At 33.8% G+C, this 19,391-nt stretch overlaps 1 protein-coding gene and 1 long non-coding RNA gene across 5 annotated transcripts in view; one reads left to right on the top strand and one right to left on the bottom strand.

Moving 5' to 3' along the window:
• The window catches only part of LOC129242383 (ankyrin-3), a 161,188-nt gene that overhangs the window by 84,298 nt on the left and 57,499 nt on the right, over positions 1 to 19,391 (bottom strand). The gene's annotated exons all lie outside the window — the stretch shown is intronic.
• LOC129242385 (uncharacterized) overlaps positions 1 to 19,391 on the top strand; it is a 36,483-nt gene that overhangs the window by 3,787 nt on the left and 13,305 nt on the right. The window lies entirely within an intron of this gene.

The following is a 19,391-nucleotide window of genomic DNA, read 5'->3' as shown; positions in this document are numbered from 1 at the left end:
CAATTCGAATAAAAATGGTTTTTTTGTACTTCGTTTAAATTTTACGCAAACTTCACTGAACCAACAGATTCAATCATTCGCAATATTTTACGATAATATTTTGTACAATATAAACTAAGACTCAGATCTCAAGAACCATCTAAAATGAATAAAATAATTTTTCTTTCTGATGGAGAAAGGCAAAAAAAAACTACTTCACGATGAACGAGCAGATTATCAGCTCTATGATAAATGAATAACGAACCTTCGATCTGTTGTATCTCTTATTTATTTATTAAATTTCTCAGTGACGCCAGTTACTATTATAGTGGAAACTCTAGACAAGTTCCACTATCAAGTTACTGCTTTCATACTGTACTTGTGTACTTTTTTTGTCATTCTTTCAATATACAGGGTTGGCCATATTAAACTGACCCATTGAGTAACCCTATAACTTTTTACTGTAATTTCAGATCAGCTAATGACATACCGCGTTGGAAGCGTCAGTCGAAGGAGATTTATACCATGAAACAGTACACCCCAACAGAACGCGCTGAAATTGTTCAGCTGTACATTCAAAATTCCTTCTCGATTGTAAAAACGCAACGTGCGTGGAGAAAAAAAAATAAAGTGAAAAGTGCGCCGTCAAAGAACGCAATCAAGCAAATGCACAAAAGATTTTTGTCTTCCGGCACTGTGGCTAATACCCGACGTCCAAATAAAAAGCGGCCAAGACGATCTAACGAAAATATCGTGGCCGTAAGAGCCAGTATCGAGTCATCGCCGCGAACGTCAGGTAATCGTCGTTCTGCTCAGTTGGACATCCCTCGGACCACTCTACGACGTATCATTCGTTTGGATTTGGGGATATTCCCGTACAAAATACAACTAAATCAACAACTGTTGCCGGCCGACAAGCCTCGTCGCTTGGAATATGCCAATTTTGTCGTCCGAATGGCCCAAACTGATGAGGATTTTTGGCATCAAATCATTATGAGTGATGAGGCCCATTTCACCTTGAACGGAACCGTAAATAAGCAAAATTGCCGTTTCTGCGCCACTGAAAACCCTCAAATTATTGAAGAGGTACCTCTCCACGACCAAAAAGTTACAGTCTGGTGTGGCATTTGCGCTGATATGGTCATTGGGCCGTTCTTCTTTGAAAATGGTCAACACCAACCATTGACCGTCAATCAAGAGCGTTATCGGGCCATGATAAGCGATTTTGTGATGCCGATTGTTCGTGAAAATGGTATGGAGCACTTCTGGTTTCAGCAAGATGGCGCACCACCATACACAGCACGAGCCACCGTCAACTTATTGAAGACTTTGTTCCCTGGCCGTTTGATATCAAAAAGCGGCGATTTTGACTGGCCGCCACGATCACCGGATTTGACGCCACCGGACTTTTTTCTTTGGGGCTATTTGAAATCTAAGGTTTACGTCAACAAGCCAAAGACACTAGGCGCACTTAAGGCCAATATCCGACGGGAAATAGCCGCCATATCGGCCGAGACGCTGGCCAAAACTATGGAAAACGCCGAAAAACGGGCACATTACGCTATACGAGCTAAGGGCGACCACTTGCGCGATATCATATTCAAAAAGTGATGTAAACGAATCTCCTTGAACTAAATTAAATGTTTTTCACAATGAAACACAAAAAAATGTTTCTTTTTCCATATTTTTTTAATAATCACATAGGTCAGTTTAATATGGCCAACCCTGACGGTTCTTATGCGTATTAGTGAACAGCTGATTTGTTTATTGGATTGTTTTGTCAGTAAAGGATAGATCACAGGCAACAAATACAGGTATTAGCGGCCCTGATACTAAAGAATAATGATTTATTAAAAAAAAAAACGAATTGCAATTTCTCAAACTGCTCCGAAATATCAGAACAATTAATGTAATTTCGAACTTGTAATATCTTGTTTTTCTCTATAAAGGTTTCACTATTTTTCATTCACAATATATATTAACTGTCATTTTTCGGCAATGTTGCCCTCGAAAATTCCCCTATTCCACTTAAATTATGAGAATTGAGTCTAATTGTCAATCCGCATTAGTTATATTTAATTCCTGAGATATTTCTGAATTAAGTCGTTCATCTCGATTAACGCCACCGTCTGTCGAGGTTATAAGATGTAACATACGAAATTGAATTAAATGTTAAGTATGTATAATACAAGCAATTAACAGAATAATTTTATTTTTTGTCTTTTGATTATATCTGATTACTTTAATTAACTAATTATAATCGATTGCTAATTTCTGGCTTATGATAATGAGCTAACTTAATCATTGTGATTCTAATCGTTTCGATTTCAAATCGTAATCTTAATTAACAGCTGTGGTTCATAAGCTATGTATTTTTTAAAATATCGTTTGAGTGAAAACCAAAGTTATTTTCAAAGAGAAATAAGTTTTTCATTTCTGTATTTTTTAAATGTATGCTGTGAGCCTTGTTATTGTTCCACAAATGAAGGGACCTACTTTTAAACCGACTTTGAAGAATAGTTATTTCTTGTGAGGCATTTTTTTTATGGCAGAAATATACTTGGAGGTTTGCCATTGTCTAATGAGGGGCGACAGCTATTAGAAAAAACTCTATCATTTTGGTGTTTCATGCACGGAGATTGGATAGTTGCGTCAAAAAAATTTAACCCTAAGAAGTTAGTCGTGAAAAACTTAGGCAAGGGTCTGAAATTGTGAAACTCGTTCTGTGAACTCAGTGTCCCCGGAGGTGGCAGAGGAACTTAAGAACTTCTTGCACACTTTTAAAAAAGCTACTTATTCATTGAGAGCTGAGTGCTAGGTTTTACAATTTAAGAGATCTAGATCTCATTAGCAAGGAGTCAATTATAATTTGGTTTCCATTTTTCTGGATAAATATTAATAGTTAATCTTTTTCTAAATTACAATGAAGAATTGAAGCTAAATAAAATAAAATATAATTGAATCACAAATGAATTAATGACATGAAAAATTCTGTCACTAAATAAGGCAAAAAATATTGTATAAAAACTAAAGTGGTAAGGATCGATTTTGGAAAATTAAAATTAAAAATTATTACTTTTAATAGTGTCGTACTTGTGCAAATCTTAACTAATTTTAAAAGTACATGCATATGTACAAAACATAAGAACTTTGATTTTAAGGAAACACAGTAGAACTTCAATAAATTTCAACTAAGCTTTTGAAATCTCATAAAAAAACCAAATCAAAACAGACCAAGAAAGGCACAGACAAATTAGTTTTAAATTTATATTAACATTCTGTCAAAACTTTCTTTCTAATATTTTTTTTTTGTATTTTGTTTTTATTATTTGTATGCAATCTAACAGAAAAGAAATCTACAGAAAAGGATAAGCGTCCAAATTACAAATCGTGGAGAACGAAAATGTCCTCCCATTACCAGGCTATGGCGGCGTGCCAATAATAATTCTTAGGTAAAGAATAATAAAGTAGCGGGATCTGACGAACTGTCGGCTGAGTATTTAAATAACTTTAGATAGTTCTTCGGGCAAAAAGTAGTGTATTAGTGTTTAATGAACACACGAAATTAACGTTTTTCTAGTTTCTTGCGGTTCTTTCAAATGGGTACCACAACAAAACGATTGAAGCCAGAAAACGTTTTATTCTATAGTTAGAGGAAAAAGAAATCCATTATTTTCTCGGCAGATGGCTGTAGTGATCAATATATCGAATAGTATCGATCAAACAATTCAAAGTTTATGCTCGTTCTCAAGGTGACTTTTCACACTAAAAAAATCGTTTACTGTTTTTTGGTTGAGTTACAGGGTGCTAACAACGGAAGTCAACAAAGAGAAAATTCAGTACATGTAATAGTTATTCTTTGCTATATGTGAAAAAGCATGCCAAGCCGCTGAAATTGTGAATGGTGTTTATGGTGCCGATACCAGCTTATTACATGCAATTTTGGTTTCGTTGATTCCGTTCAGACACTTTTAATGTCAAAGAAAATGTCACAGAAAAAATCGATAAAATCACAGAAGTAATCGAAGTTGACCGGCATGTTAGTAGTCATAGCATCGCCCAGAGCCTACAGATCGACCATAAAACAGTTTTAAGCTATCATATTTGCGCTAAAGTTTTACGCAAAAAAAAGGATTTCTTTTTCCCCAAACTAATATAATTTCTAAGTAGTAGACTAGCTCATTTACCTGAAAGCTAGCATTTAACACTAATAATCACTCTTACTATCAATTGCTACTTTGCACTGGATAAACATTCGATTATCTGAAATGCTCGCGTGATAGATAAAAATCTCGCGCTATAAGTTTATCATTATTACCCATCATTTAATGTGGGGTCAAAACTGCTCGCGTGGGCGAAAGGTACCTGTACGAGTTTTATAAAACTATGGATAATGTTAAACGTGTGACTTGCTCATTTCATTTTTGGTATAAGATGCCACGTTGGAAATATCTATCAAAACGCAAGAAACAAGCAAGAAAAATCGTGAATGCACTAGAAGAACCTGTCTGCACTCAAGTGAATAACTCACTCACGAAAATTAGTCAGCGCAGAGTACAGACACAAGAAAAAATCAGTACAGTCACTCGGTTAGTGTTGATTGAAATCAGTTTGCATGATAACAAAGGAAACATCTTGTGTGTTGAGTTCACCTAAAATAGCTTAGGCGGTTGCAGTGCTAATCAATAAGAACAAGAAGAGTGGTTGTTCACTCGAGATTCCGTAAGGCAGGTCCCACTATTAATATACAAGATTATAAGGTATTTGAGAATTAGCATTCGTACATTAAGACACGATATTTGAGTCAATTGATTACTTTTGCACCATTGCAGCGCTGCGTCGCTCACAGCCATAAAAGGCCAAAGTTTGCACTATATTTAGCTTAGTTTTATTTTTATGTTGCAAATTAAGCTATTTAAATTTAAATTACTGCTTTCAGTTTTGCGTGCTGCCGCATTCATTGGCACATTAAAAAGAAGTCAAATAAACAGAAATGCTTGGATGATTAGTTCTTCCATGCGCGAAGTTGCATCGCTTTAAATAGGCTAATAGTAAGAGTAATTAATATCACAAGTTTACCGATTCCAATCAACATTAACGATTAGAGCACGTGAAGCAAATGCCTAAGTAATTTGTTGCTCTGAATTCGAATCTTCATTTGTTTGTCTAGTTTTCGTGTTGTTACATGTTGAGGGAAATTGCGCTGGAGTGACAACAACATGTTCCTTGATAGTGTGAACACCAACAGCCTGAAGGCTTTTTTAACCACACACTGAAACTATAAATGTATACATTCGGATTGCTTTTACAGTACAAAGAAAGGAATAAGAAAGCACAATTGATAACACTTTGGCCAAAAAAATATTTTTATACGCCAAAATCAACATTTTTTCTAAGTAATGGACCAAGCCAACTTTTTTCAAAGTTTCCACACTTTTCGAAATTGGGCCTTTGGTATTAAATTATTTTTTAATCATTATATGGAAATAATGAAAAATATAAAAATCTGAGCAAAGTCCACCTTTTTTCCCTTATTTAATGCCTGGCAGACGTGGTTACCGAGGAAATCATTCAAAAAGGCCACGACATGATTCGTGCTGATCGACGAACGAAAGTGTGCGAAGTAACAGAGGCCATAGGTGTGTCGACCGGAACGGCAATCAATATTTTACATGATAAGATGAAAAAATTGTCGGCCAGATTGGTGCCGCGATTGCTCACGGTGAACAACAAGCAGATGCGGCTGTTAACTTCGAATCAGTGTTTGGAGCAATTTAAGCGATATGCGAAGGAATTTTTGCGTGGAATTGTCACCGTTGATGAAATCTGGATTCATCATTTCACACCAAACACTAAGCATGTGACACACAAACACACAATAAAAACAATGGATTTCTCCCAGTGAATCTGCTTCAAAGAAGGTGAAGACAGTCCCATCGGCCGGAAAGGTCATGTTGATGATTTTTGGGAGGCAAACGACGTCATTTTCATCGGCGTTTTAGACAATGGACAATACTACAGAGTTCTTGGACCACCACCCTCATATTCCCCCATCTGACTTCCTGCGACCTTTTCTTGTTCAATAACATGGGTAAATGGCTCGCGGGGAAACAATTTTGTTCAAAGGATGTCATCGCCGAGACAGAGGAGAGTTAGACAAATCCTATTTTTTGGAGGGGTTACAAAATATGGCCGAGGCGTTGGGAGAAGTGTTTCTTTCTAAAAGGAGACCATGTTGGAAAATAAAAAAAAAGAACTTTTGAAAACAATGGTGTCTCCACGGGTAGTTATTGAACCCCCCTCGTATATCATCTGTGATATGCATCCCTGGTGAACAAACGGGATATTTTGTTGCCTCCTCTTCACGGAAAGCCTGGCCTTTTCAAGTGTTTCGTTAAAGAAATAAATAAAGAACTCAATAGTGAAGAGCCGGCTTTTAGAGATTTAATAAAGATATTAAAAAAATTATATAAGAGTCTAAGTAGAAATATTTCGACTTAAGCTTTTCTAAATATTTAACGTACAATTATGCAGTAGCATAGGCGGCAGTCCAAAGTGTTGTTCCCAGTTTTTTAGCAATCGGATTTTTTGGAAAATATAATAAATAAGAATGTTTGAGCTTAAATGTCGCTCAAAATACACTTTCTACATTCCCCTGTCGAATGCTGCTCGAAACGAAGAGAGGCTGTGAGACAATGCAAATCCCTCTGTTCCAACGCACTTTATTTCTGGCCCTCCACTTTTCTTAAAAACACTACCATTAAATTAAAAATAGTAAAATCAGTCGAAAATTATAATCAATCTTAAAAAAAAAATTGAAGATTCGAGTTCAGTGGCCCAAGTTGTGTAATGAACAACTTTCGTTTGGAAAGTTCCACAATTACATATTTGTGTAATTAATATTTTAAATTTTATTAGAGCAGTACTGCTACTTTTTTTTTAACAGAAAGCATCTTAGATATTAAACCAAAACTAAAAAACAAAAAACGATCCTCTAAAAAGTATTTATTTAAACTAACTAAAATTTAAATAAGGGCTAAAGTTTTTAAATAAAAAAATATCTGATTTATTTCGGACCAAAGAGTAACTTGTGATAAAAACTTGAAAAACTGTATTCATGTGATTTGCTGTTTTAAATCTTAAGTGAGAAGGTAACCTAACTTATTTGTGTGCAGTAATTTGTTCAAAAAGTATTATATTTTAATTATAACAATCGCGATTTCTATACAAATGAAAATTTGAAGCAAAGCTTAAAAATTGAATAATTTTTTTAATTAATATATTATAATATTAGCTTATACATTCGCAGTGCATTCGTGTATAGCTCTTATTTAATTTTAAGACAAGTAGATGGTGCTTTGCTTTCGAAATTTATAAAATTGTCTCCGATTTGTTTATTTGTTTTTCCTTTGAATATTTTGTGTTTAAATTATACAGAGGTTGTCTGGTGAAGTTATTATAATTTTTAAAGCAATATGATACAAACTATTTACATTGATTTATTTACTGAAAGTTAATTTAGGTACTTGTATTTCTAAGAAAAAAGTAAATTAAAAATGAAATGTTTCAAGACTTGAGAAGTTTCCGATCGGTAAGGGACAGGGGCAAGTATGCCAACGCATGAAACAGCAAAAAAAAAATATGAAATAGTAAACATTTTCAAACAATTAGCCAGTATCAGGTGTAAGCGAGTTTAAAATCGGTTGTATATTTCATTATTTTTCTGAGTTTATTTTTCTAGTGAACCGATCTGTGTAAAAAGGTGTACTATAGGGTTTTAGTATTTTAAATACAGTATTTGTCCAAAGAATTACAAACAGTAAGAGCTTCTTATAAAATTTATAATATGCAAAGAGTTTTTGGTGCCAGCTCGAAAAACAAAACAGAACTAATGTGTCGAAGACGTTTTTGTAGATTCAATTAGGTGCAGACGACGAACCGGACATTCTAAGACTATTGGATCAAAGTAAAATTATTTATCCAACAACACAACACTAGATTTTATTGGGTCCCCGGCCACTCTAGAGCGCAGGAAAATGAAGGAGCGGATGAGTGTACAAGGAAAGGCTCTGAGGCCTTCAGTGAGTGTTAGAGGGCATAAGCATTCCTCTAAACTAACAGCGATTGACTTGAACGTAATCGTGGAAACCAATAGAAGGTGGTCTCTAAGTACTAACCGCAGAGTCTTCAAAGCGCTCAGGCCAAAACTTAATCTTAAAAGGACAAAAAGTCTGCTTGGAGTCAACAAATCAACTACACCAGCGTCCTCACAGGTGTTATAGCGGGTCACTGCGCTGTTGGCACCCTAGCCAGTAGAATGGGTGTACTTTACAATGACTTCTACAGGAGCTATGGAGATAAAGAAGAAATTGAATCGATACAACACCTCTTCTGTGAATGTAGTGCGCTTCAAAGAAGCCGTGGCAAATATCTTGGCGATAATTTCTTTGAAAACCTGGGAAACTTGCAAAATAACTCACTGGAGAGGCTAGTTACCTTGTTAAAAAGATCTAAGTGGCTTAAGCCATTTAACTTAGGTGATGAAAATCAAATGAATGTCTTAGCGTCTCCGAGTGTCTTGTCTTAAAAAAGCAACCTAGCTAACCCAGCCTAACCTAAAATTGTCGAGACTATCAAAAGCAATGAAATTTTCTATACGTTTATTTTTTAAAGGTAATTTTTAGCGACGATTTTCACCTTGACAATTTCTTAAACCACTAGCGGCGTCGTCACTCTTAAAGCTGGCCATTAGCCAGAAACCATTCGAAACCAAGAAGCTACTAACCTGTCCTTTGATCAGCCTAGGCATTCCATTCACTCTTATTCAATTCCGCCTTTTTTGCACGCAATTGTATGATATAGTGCAGTGTATGCATGTTGTGAAAATTTTGACGGCGGTAAAAAGTTACAAAAGTAACAAAAAAAACTTTGGCCTGTTTAAGGATCCAAAACAGTATCGAAAGTAATTGCAAAGTCCACGAATTGAAGATTAGTGAGAAAACTGTTTGTAACCACTTGAATTAACTATGTTAGGTTCAATTTTACTTCACCTAGTAGTAACATCTAAAAACTTGGCCATAAGAAAAAAATATAAAATTCTACTTCTTCGACATACACCGGTTACTGTCGTTTTTATTTCTACTTGAGAGCTTGCAATATTTTCTAGTCGTTCCTAATTCGTTGGATAATTACGAGTAAAAATACCATAATAATAAAAATTGCTCCTTATAACTTTTGTTGGGTGTTTATCCGAGTCCCTCCCCCTATTTATGATGTTGAGGGTTGATGTGTTTCCACAAACGGAAGGACCTACAATTTAATGCTACCTCCGAACTGCAGATCGTTTTTTATGAAGAACTTTTTCATGGCAGAAATACACTCGGAGGTTTTTCATTGACTGCTGAAGAGTGGTAGGTTGGTTGGTTAAAGTGGTGATTCATCCAGAATCCAACTAGAGCTTCTGCATCATTTTGTTGCCACATTCTTGTTACCAACTTGTTTAACATTCATTACAGCAAGACTATACTCGTATATATCCAGTCTGTGCGGTTTAAGAACCTTATTAGGTGTTGTTGACATCTAAGCCAGACAGTTGTTCGAGACTCTCGAACAGCGCTTTGCCTAGGGTAAACATTCTGTCCTTTCGTAGGGCAGAGCATTCATAGAGGAAATGGAAGGTTCTTTCCTTCTGAGGAGCAACAGCTATTAGAAAAACTGTTTTTATCATTGGATATTTCATGCCCGGAGTTTTGAACCCTGCGCTACCGCGGGCGGATTGAGTAGATATACTTTATATATTGTAGTTTCCTCATACTCAAGATAAGCCCATTTCCCAAGATGAAACACAGCATAACACCAGGTATGAGAAATTTTTTTCTATGCTGTAATCGGACAGGAATTGTCCTTTGTCCTATTAATATCGACCCGAACATTTTAAAACTACTAGGTCTCCATCGATTCTAGTTGAAGTTAACCCACTGCTGTCGGCTAAAGAAAATTAAAAGAGTTCCTCTCGAATTTGTGGTGTGCATCTTGAGATTGTTCTACAAATGGGGAAGCCGGGTACGGTAGTATCTAAAACTTCGACTACTGCTGTAAGTTCAAGTCAGCATTGGCAACGGATCAAGATCAAGGTTCAGACGTGAAAGAACCATAGGACAAGACGGCGTTTGTTCTGCTCCACTACTTTGAGAATAAGATCTCCACAAGAATACCCAAAAGAAGCGAATGGAAACTTCCTCACTACAGCGATCCTAATTTAAGAAATTACTTAATGGGTACGCACAGCAAAACAATAGGCAAATAGTTCAGTGGATGACGAAACTTTCAATATGAAAGAACCGCTGATCATACTCCAACAGCAAAACTACGTTTTTTTCACTACTCCGCTTGGATAATAACTTACAATTATTAAGAAACTTCTTAATGGGGGCGCACAGCAAAATAATAGGTCTTTCACAAATAACTCAATGGATGACTGAACTTTCATTATTTTATCAATAGGAGGTGTGTTGGGTAAAAGGGAAAGAAACGAGGGGTCACTTATGTGCCTTCATATCGGAACAGATGGAGTAATGATTTGTTTTGGCTCAATGGGAAACATCTCATATCTTGGAACACTCACTAGTGAAATCGCGCTTTGAAAAGAATTTAATGGAAAGTTTAATTTTGCTAAATATTTATTACCTTTTAACAGGACAACCCCAGCAATAATTTAAATTCGTGTCATCGATATAAAATTTAAAAACCACCTTTAAAAATTTCCTTAATTACTGCATATGTATTGCAGTTGTTAATGCCGAACAAAGAATTAAATTGTATAACAAAAACTGCAGAGTTGTGAAAATAAAAGCAAATCAACCGAAAAAAGTGAAATGAAATAAAACCGAAAAGAAACAAAAGATCCAAAAAATTAATATATTTCGAAGTTAAGTATTGCTTCAAAGCATATTATATTGGAATATTATAGAAATTCAAACTGTTTGATCGAAAGTTGTAAAATTTATCGTATGAAAAATTTCAAATCTTGTATTCATTTTATTTTTCCTTAAACAATTTTCTTAAAATTTGTGTAAGTTTTTTTTTAGTTTTATTTTACTTATTTGTAAGAATTCATTTCAACTTTAGGTTTCAGATAAATTGAATAACGAAAAAACTCAAAGTACAATAATGATTTTTGTCTGTTTTAATTTAATTTGAAATTTCATACATGTTTGTGATTTTGAAATAGCTAGTTACCTTTTAGAGATCTTTTCCGAAATACACCTTCAATGATGGAATAAAAGAATGGTATGCGTGCACATATGCATTAACGCATTAGTACAAAATTATATACGGAATTGAATACATTTTCAAATTTAAATCAGAGAAAAACAATTCAGCAATCCAAAACAACCGAAAAAATCGTAATATAAAACAGTTATAAAAAGAAACATAGTAAACAGAATTGTAGAAAAAACAAGGAAATTATTTGTAACCTGATATTGTTGGCATATGATACGTTTTCATACATATAAATATGATGTTGTTTGGCGTCATGTGTTGGAAGTATATTTGTGTCAATGCAAAGAACAAGGAATCGTACATATGTATGTGTGTTATGAACGTTATTATTTTGCTAAAACAATTCGTTTACGAAGTACATACGTAATATTATAAGACTGAACAATAATTAAAGCGAACGAGACACGCAATTCATTTTTAGGTATGATATTTCGAAATCATCTTGCCTTCACCAGCAGTTACAGTTTTTTTTAGTAATTATGCGCTATAATACTCGTTTACGTATGTAAAACGTTGTTACGTACTATGGAAGTTTCTATGCGCACTAAAGGAAATTACTAAGAAAACACATTCATTATATTAATCCATGAAATTTACAATAGTATTTCTTTTTTTTTTTTTTTTTTGTTAATTGCTCTTAAAAACTTCATTAGTTAACTCTAAAACTTTATAGATTGATTGATTATATGAGCGGTTTTTATTACAAGGAACATAACGTGAATGTAAATGTATCTATATTTATCTACATACTTATACCATAAATAAGTTCTAGAGTGTCTGCAAGAACATTAACTGACTTCAATATTATAGAAAAGTTGAAAAAGAAACCAAAGTTTAAAATCAAAACTAATTAATAACAAATATAAACATGTGTTCTGAATGCAAAATATTAGCAGTATTAGATCTTTTTTTAGGACAAACGAACTTAGAAACGTCTTAAATACAGATATAACATACCCCTAAATTTTTGAATAATACTAAAAATTACTACCGAAATTCCTAGTCGATAGACGCAATGTTCAGCCGTTTAACTCGGCCGTAATAGTACAATGCAACAGAAGTATTTGAAGAGACCAATTATGTTATACATACATACAAACTAAAAGTTTACATCTATTATTATTATAAGGACTCCCGAATGATAGTCACGCACCAGCTCATTCGACTACGGCAGCCGAAGTGTAAGTATTAGTGGTATTAGTATTAGTTAGAGCAGAAGTACATATATAACTAGAAGCCTAGTAGAACCCTGTACAACACTTGCTGCTCAACATCACTGGCTATCAATTTGGAAACGCTAACATCACTAATTTTGTGATTAAGGGACTTATATTTCTCTATTCTTCCTTTAACAAAATACCACAAAAAATGTAAGCCTATTTATCTGTCTTGCTTACCTATTTAAAGAAAAAATTCAGTGAAATACGATTAAATAGTATGTTTTTTTTTTGAAAGATACATTTATTCTGGAAAGATACATAACTAACTATTTTTTGGCATTATTTTTACCTAAAACATACACTATGAGGCGCTGGCAAAGGAGATATTTAACTTTTTGTTTAATATCTCATTCTTGATATTCGGAATTACGTGTGAAGATTAGTGTATACTTGAGTAAAAAATCCATTTTCTCCCCCACCATACGAATTGATTTGTACACCAACCTTCCAAACATTTCTATTTTTATAATTTTTTCACAATTTTTTCTGTAACTTCTTGACATATTTTTTTTTGTAACAGATAAAAAAGCGTATTTCCTAATAAACTATAATCTCTTTAATTAAAAAGTCATTTTCCTCATCAAAATGCTATTTATATATGGGGGAAAAGAAATCCATTAATTTGCTTAAAATTTCAATTTCGATTTAGGTGCGTAAATATCAATGGTGTTTATGGTGCCGATACTGATTCAGACAGACATTTGTGATGTTAAAGAAAATGTCGAAAATTTCGATAGTGTAATTTTATCATGCAAACCAAGCCGCTGAAATTGTATCGGCATCATAAACACCATTCACAATTTAAGCGGCCTGGCTTGCATTTTCGTCTTTATCAAAGAAAAACTGTAAGATGTACCGAACTTTCTTTGTGCTGACTTCCATTGTTAAACCCTGAATTCAACAAACAAAAAACAGCAAAAGATTTTTTTAGTGGGATATGTCACCTTGACAACGAGCATAAACTTGAAGTGGTTTGATCGATACTTTAAGAGAAATCGATCACTAAAGCCATCTGTCGAAAAAATAACGGGTTTGTTTTTCCTTACTATATAATTGACGTTTACTCCCTTTATTGGTTGTTTGGCTGAGCTCCTCCTCCTCCTATTTGTGGTATGCATCTTGATGTTGTTCCAACAAACATAATAAACTGCTCTAAAAAATTTTATCACAATGTCTAGGGTAAGTTTTACAATGGAACTGCTATCAAAAATGGATTTCGCAGCCTTAAATACATTTTTTTCGATGAAAGTCCTTAAAAAATAAGAAAAATTGTACAGCAACCCAGCATAAGTTATAAGTAAAAATAAACATCAAAAATGAGTTCTAATTAATTAAGAAACAAATATTATTTGATCGAATTTTACTCAATTTTATTTGTAGGGTATTTCAAAAGTCAATAACCTTAAATACATATAAAACCCCAGATCTAAAGGCTTAAAATTCTTTGGTGATTTTGTTAAGGGAGGTGCTTTGCTTTGCCTTATCATCTCATCAGATAAACTATGCGAATATACAAATATTGTATATTACACCCTTTTAGGGTGCTTCGCCGCGCTCTTCCTGCTACTTGTGTCTTGATGCTTTCCGCACTTAATGCTTTACGCCACCTCTAAATGAGAGATACTTTTTTATGAGGAGGTGTGTCATTTTCTGCCGAGGCGCGCTCACTAAAAAAACTTGTCTACCATTTGGTTTGATTTCACAGAACCCTGAACTGAGTCTCACAGAAACCTATTCGACTATAGCGGCCGCGGAGTATTAGTGGAAATAAACTACAACAAAGATGCCAGAAAGGTTTGGTATAAATTCGAGATGGCGATATGTGCCAAGTTTAGGATAAAACATTTCTCCAAATATATGTATGTATATTTTTGAATGGTTCATTTATTTAAATCGTTTCAATCACATATATAAAATGGTTTCTTTTTCTTGTAATAATGTGGCATTTGTTTTGTAATAATGAGCCGAAAATTTTTGTTTTGTCAGGGCTGTAAAATTTTCGTGTTCTTTTCTCAGCGTACACATATGGTTGCGGGTTCTTTTCGCGAAATTTTGCGCTCTAACCGTGAAAAAGTGCAACATTTTGTAGCCTGATAAAAAGACGGATGCAAGCATTCAGCTGGAGGAATTTAATTTATGTGTGAATGCAAGTTCGTTTAATTTTGACAAAAAAATAGAAGTAAATCGTATTTTATTATATTCAATATATACTTGCCCTAACCAACATCAGCATTTTTTATTTATAAAAATACTAGCAAACCCGGCCCCCTTCGCTGGGCACACTAAAATAGAATAGATATGGTTTAGAACAGAAAATATATGGTTTTCATATTATTTATTTCTTTATTCTTTATTCTTTATTCAAGTGCTTTGGCATAAACAATATTTTTTGTTTTTCTATTTGTTTTTGAGTAAATATAAAATATAAATTGAAAATCAGGAAAAACGAAGACTGTTTTTAAATTTCAAATCAACGCATATGAATAACTAAGAAACAATCGTCTTTTTTCCTGATCATCCATGAATTTTTCGTTTCAATTTATATGTTTTATTAAGCATTGGAGCACGAACACATAATTTCATTCGGATTTCACATTAAATTCTCAAATTTCGTAAGAAATTATTCACTGTTCCAAAATCCACTCCAAAAACATGCACAAACAATTTTTACATGTTGCACTTACGTTTTTTCCTTATGGCATCCAAATCAGAAAGCGTTAAGAAAGTAAGCGACATTATGGCTGGTTCAAAAGAACGCTGTACCCGTTGCCAGTGCTCCGAATTACAACCAAACTTTACGAAACCCATTTTCAATACTTGCTTAAAATGTGCTTAAGTTTGGTTTAATTCGGTGCAAAGACACGGCGGGTCCACGTTTTGGCATATATTTCGAGACCCTAGTCATCAATAGGTATGAAAATTACCCCGTATTAAAGCACTTATCAACAGCTTTCATTTGATACCCATATTGTACATACACAACCAAAGGTTACCCGGGTCCACGTTTTGACCTATATCTCGAGACCCCAGTTACGGAGCGGCATGAAAAATACTCTGTACTAAAGCATTCACCAACAGCTTCAATTTGATATCCATATTGTACAAACACATTCTAGGCTCCACGTTTTGGTCACTATCTCGAGACCCTAGTCACGGAGTGGCATGAAAAATACTCTGAACTAAAGCATTCACCAACAGCTTCCATTTGATACCCATATTGTACATACAGGTCCGAAGGTTACCCGGGTCCACGTTTTGACCTATATCTCTATTCGAATTTTTCTCACCTTTTAAACCTTCCCTAGACCTCCACGAATAATTCAAGACCAAGATAAGATAAATCCGTTCAGCCGTTCTCGAGTTTTAGCGAGACTAACGAACAGCAATTCATTTTTATATATTTATAAAAATATAGCTCATAGCTCATACAACAAACACCATATAACGGAAATTTTCAAACTTTGTACACAATTTGTCAAAAGTTCAACAAAACACTCAACTTTTTAACCAGAATTTTCAGAATTTCTCTGCATATGCAGTTTTTTTGAGTATTAACTACAACATACCGTTGTTTTTCCATTTTTGTTTTTTTTTTTTTTGCTGACTGTGACTAGACCTCTTCATCTACATAAAAAAATGAATTTGATTCCATTGTTAAAATTTTAAGCAAATTTCTAACCAAGCTTCTAAGCTTAAACTTTTCTATCATCTGACGAGATTTTTTGCAAAAAATATTTTTAAAATCTAGTTTTAATATGTATGTATATATTCAATGTACAATTTGTGAAAGTATTGAATTTTTCTAGTTATTTATTTTGAAATATGCAACACTTTCGCCGGGCGTATGGCAACATTTTCGTAATGCTGTTGAGCCGAGAATTTCTTAGGAAAAGAAAACTCAGTTAATCTTTTAATAGCATAAAATAGAGAAGCGACTCTAATATTCTTTTTTGTAAAAATTCTGGAAAAAAATGTGAAACAAATTCTAAACAGCCTAAATTTCTTTAAGTTACAATTCTGCATTTTCAAAATTCTGTAAAGGCAAAATAAAGTGGGATTAACTTTCTGGGTATTAAAATTCTGCAGGCAACTTTATTTTGGGCCATAATTCCGTACTTTTTAAGGAAGAAAAAAAAACAATTAGCAATTTAATAGTAGTATTTCGAAGTTAAATCATTGCTAGATGCAATCAAGTCTTTGTCAAATATTTTACATTGTAATTACGCGTTGCAAGCGTACGTCAATCGAGACAAATTCGAGGAGTCAATGTCTGATTATAAATATATACAAATTTCTTGCAATAAAGAAACATAATATAAGGTGAGAAATTAATATACATACAATTAAATTTTCAGCGATTTGAACCACTTGCGAAATTAGCACCGGATATTTTAATAATATTGAATTAATCTAAAATTTTGCAATACTAAATTTTTAAATACAGAGTTTTAACAACCTGAATTTTTAATACAGAATATTATACCATACAAATTTTGTACCTCACTTAAAATATTTTTAAATTTCCATGTTTGAATGGAAAACCAAAGCGCAAAAACACACTGAAAGTTCACTGACAGTATTTTTAAGAGTTGTGAAGCATTTTAACATAATTTGGCCAATAACCTGGTAGGGTAAGCTTGCCTTTGACATTTAGGAAAAGCTAAAACCGATATTGTACAAACAAAAATTTAATCAAACAAGAAAGAAAAAATGTGGTACGAGTATCTCAAATTAATATATATAATCCATTTTAGACTCTAACACAACACACTACATCTGAAAGCCTTCACATAGGGCAAGTTTTTCGCAGATTAATTTATATATTCTTTTTCAAATTACTATCAAAAAACGTTCTCGGATTAGTGATATTATAATCTTAAGAATATTTACAAATATATTCACATTAATAATTGAATAAAATGTATGTAGATGTGTAAGTAATTATGTGGAGTATTTATTAGGGAGCGTTATTTTTTATGTGGTGATAAAATGCATTTTAAAAATACACACTAAGTTTTACAATATTTTTTTTAACTTTGGTTAACTATAAAACTAAATAATTACTATTTATGTCAAATGACAATGATACGAGGGACACTTTTTGTATTGTGAGTCTTGGCAACTCTAATTGTTGCTAGGTGTTAGTTGACTTTTTCAATAGGAATACACAAATATTTTTAATATTTTGTGGCGTTTACAGTTACTTCCAAGCCTTGTGTCGGCAATCAAATGAAGATTATTTGCGATTTTCGATGTATGTAAATTATCTAAACTAGGTTACGTCAATAAACTTGCTTTCATCTTTATTCTTTAGTCTGATTATTTTCTACAGTTTTAAACGCAACGTGCAAAGAATTTAAGGAAATTCATCGAAATTAATTGTTGTGTCAGAAAATATCAGTACAAATTGATAATGCAAGAAAGTTATGTGAAATTACTATGATGTTCGACATTATTCCGCCCGCTTAGATTAACTATTACATAATCATTTATTCGGGAATAGTATGTATTCTTCTAGGAGACCACACAAGCAATTTGATCTAAATTTCACAGAGATGCTCGAATCGATTGGTTCAAAAGTTTTTGTTTTCATTTCATTGTGGTGTTTCAGAAGCATTTATACGATCCCAATAAGTCACGGCAAATCTATTTGTGTGGGCCTAGAGCCTAAAATTAAACAGCGCTCAGAACGCTACGAAATAAGAAGCTTAATTTTTTCCAAAAATCTGATCGTATAGTGGCATTTGTGGCATTAAACGCTTTCTAAATCTTGTACCTCTGGACCTTTAAGGATATCAGATGACAGTTTTTACTGACGTACCGATTAAATAAAAATGTTGGAACCATGTAACGTAGACCGCCGTGCTATATTCTTAGTTCCTGGGAAGTGTGGAAGAACAACTACCTTCCTCCGGCTGATTGTACAATCATTTACATCAATGGCTCTAAGCATGTTGGCAGAGAAGAAGATCATATCATATTGTATCTTCCCGCGTAGCCCAATCTTGAGTTTTTCTTTTCGAATGTCAGACCACTGCAGCTACTTTCAATCTAAATTGGTATTTGCAGGAGCTGCCTATAGAGAAGAAAGTTGACTTCACTTGAGGCCCCAGCCCAAAATAAAAACAAACATATTTTTCCTGGGTAAAAAGGCATTCGACTGCCGTAAGTGACTTTAAAATCTAGTTTAACTCTATAGCTTGAATTACAAAATAGTGAATAGGACACTAGACAGACTTCTGTTCCATCTTCCGCTCTGTCTCGCAGTCATCTATATCTGCCATATGTTGTTTCACCCGATAGGACTTTTTTGAAAAATTACTTCAGTACTTTCTTCTCATATGCGATTTTGCTAAGTCGTTTTTTCTTGGTCATTATGTGCAAAGGTCTGGTAGCGGCAGGCTAATCATCTACCCTTTCAGAAATCAAATAGATTAACGTAACCAATGCAAGACAAATGTCTTGTCGAGGCCCTATGCTCCTGAGAGGAGTGAAGAAGGAAAAAAATGTGCAAAGGTCCCCCACCTTAGTCTGCAACACTTCGAGAGCCGCAGTGTGTGTGGTTTGCACGGTTGTACTGTTACCCTGCTTTCGTAGTTATTTATTAAGCTTGGGCTGAGTATGTTTGTGTTCAATTTGCTTACGTTAAAGGGCGTATTTTTTTATATACAATTTTATGAATAAATTGTTATCCCAAATACTGAATAGTGAATGAACTTTGGCCTCTATACGCATTCATAAAACGTTTTGCGATTAACCTTAAATTTTATTGGAGCCACGTTCCAAGAGTATGAAGGAAGGAATACGATTTTTTTGTTATTAATTCTTCATATAAAGATATCCCTATTGTATGTGTGTGTATGTATACGCCACTTACATTTCATAAATATTGTGCGCAAATTAAAAATA

This window comes from Anastrepha obliqua, chromosome 3, assembly GCF_027943255.1.
Source record: "Anastrepha obliqua isolate idAnaObli1 chromosome 3, idAnaObli1_1.0, whole genome shotgun sequence".
NCBI lineage: Eukaryota > Metazoa > Arthropoda > Insecta > Diptera > Tephritidae > Anastrepha > Anastrepha obliqua.
The sequence above is the reverse complement of the archived record's forward strand: the minus strand, read 5'-3'. Positions and strand labels throughout refer to the sequence as shown.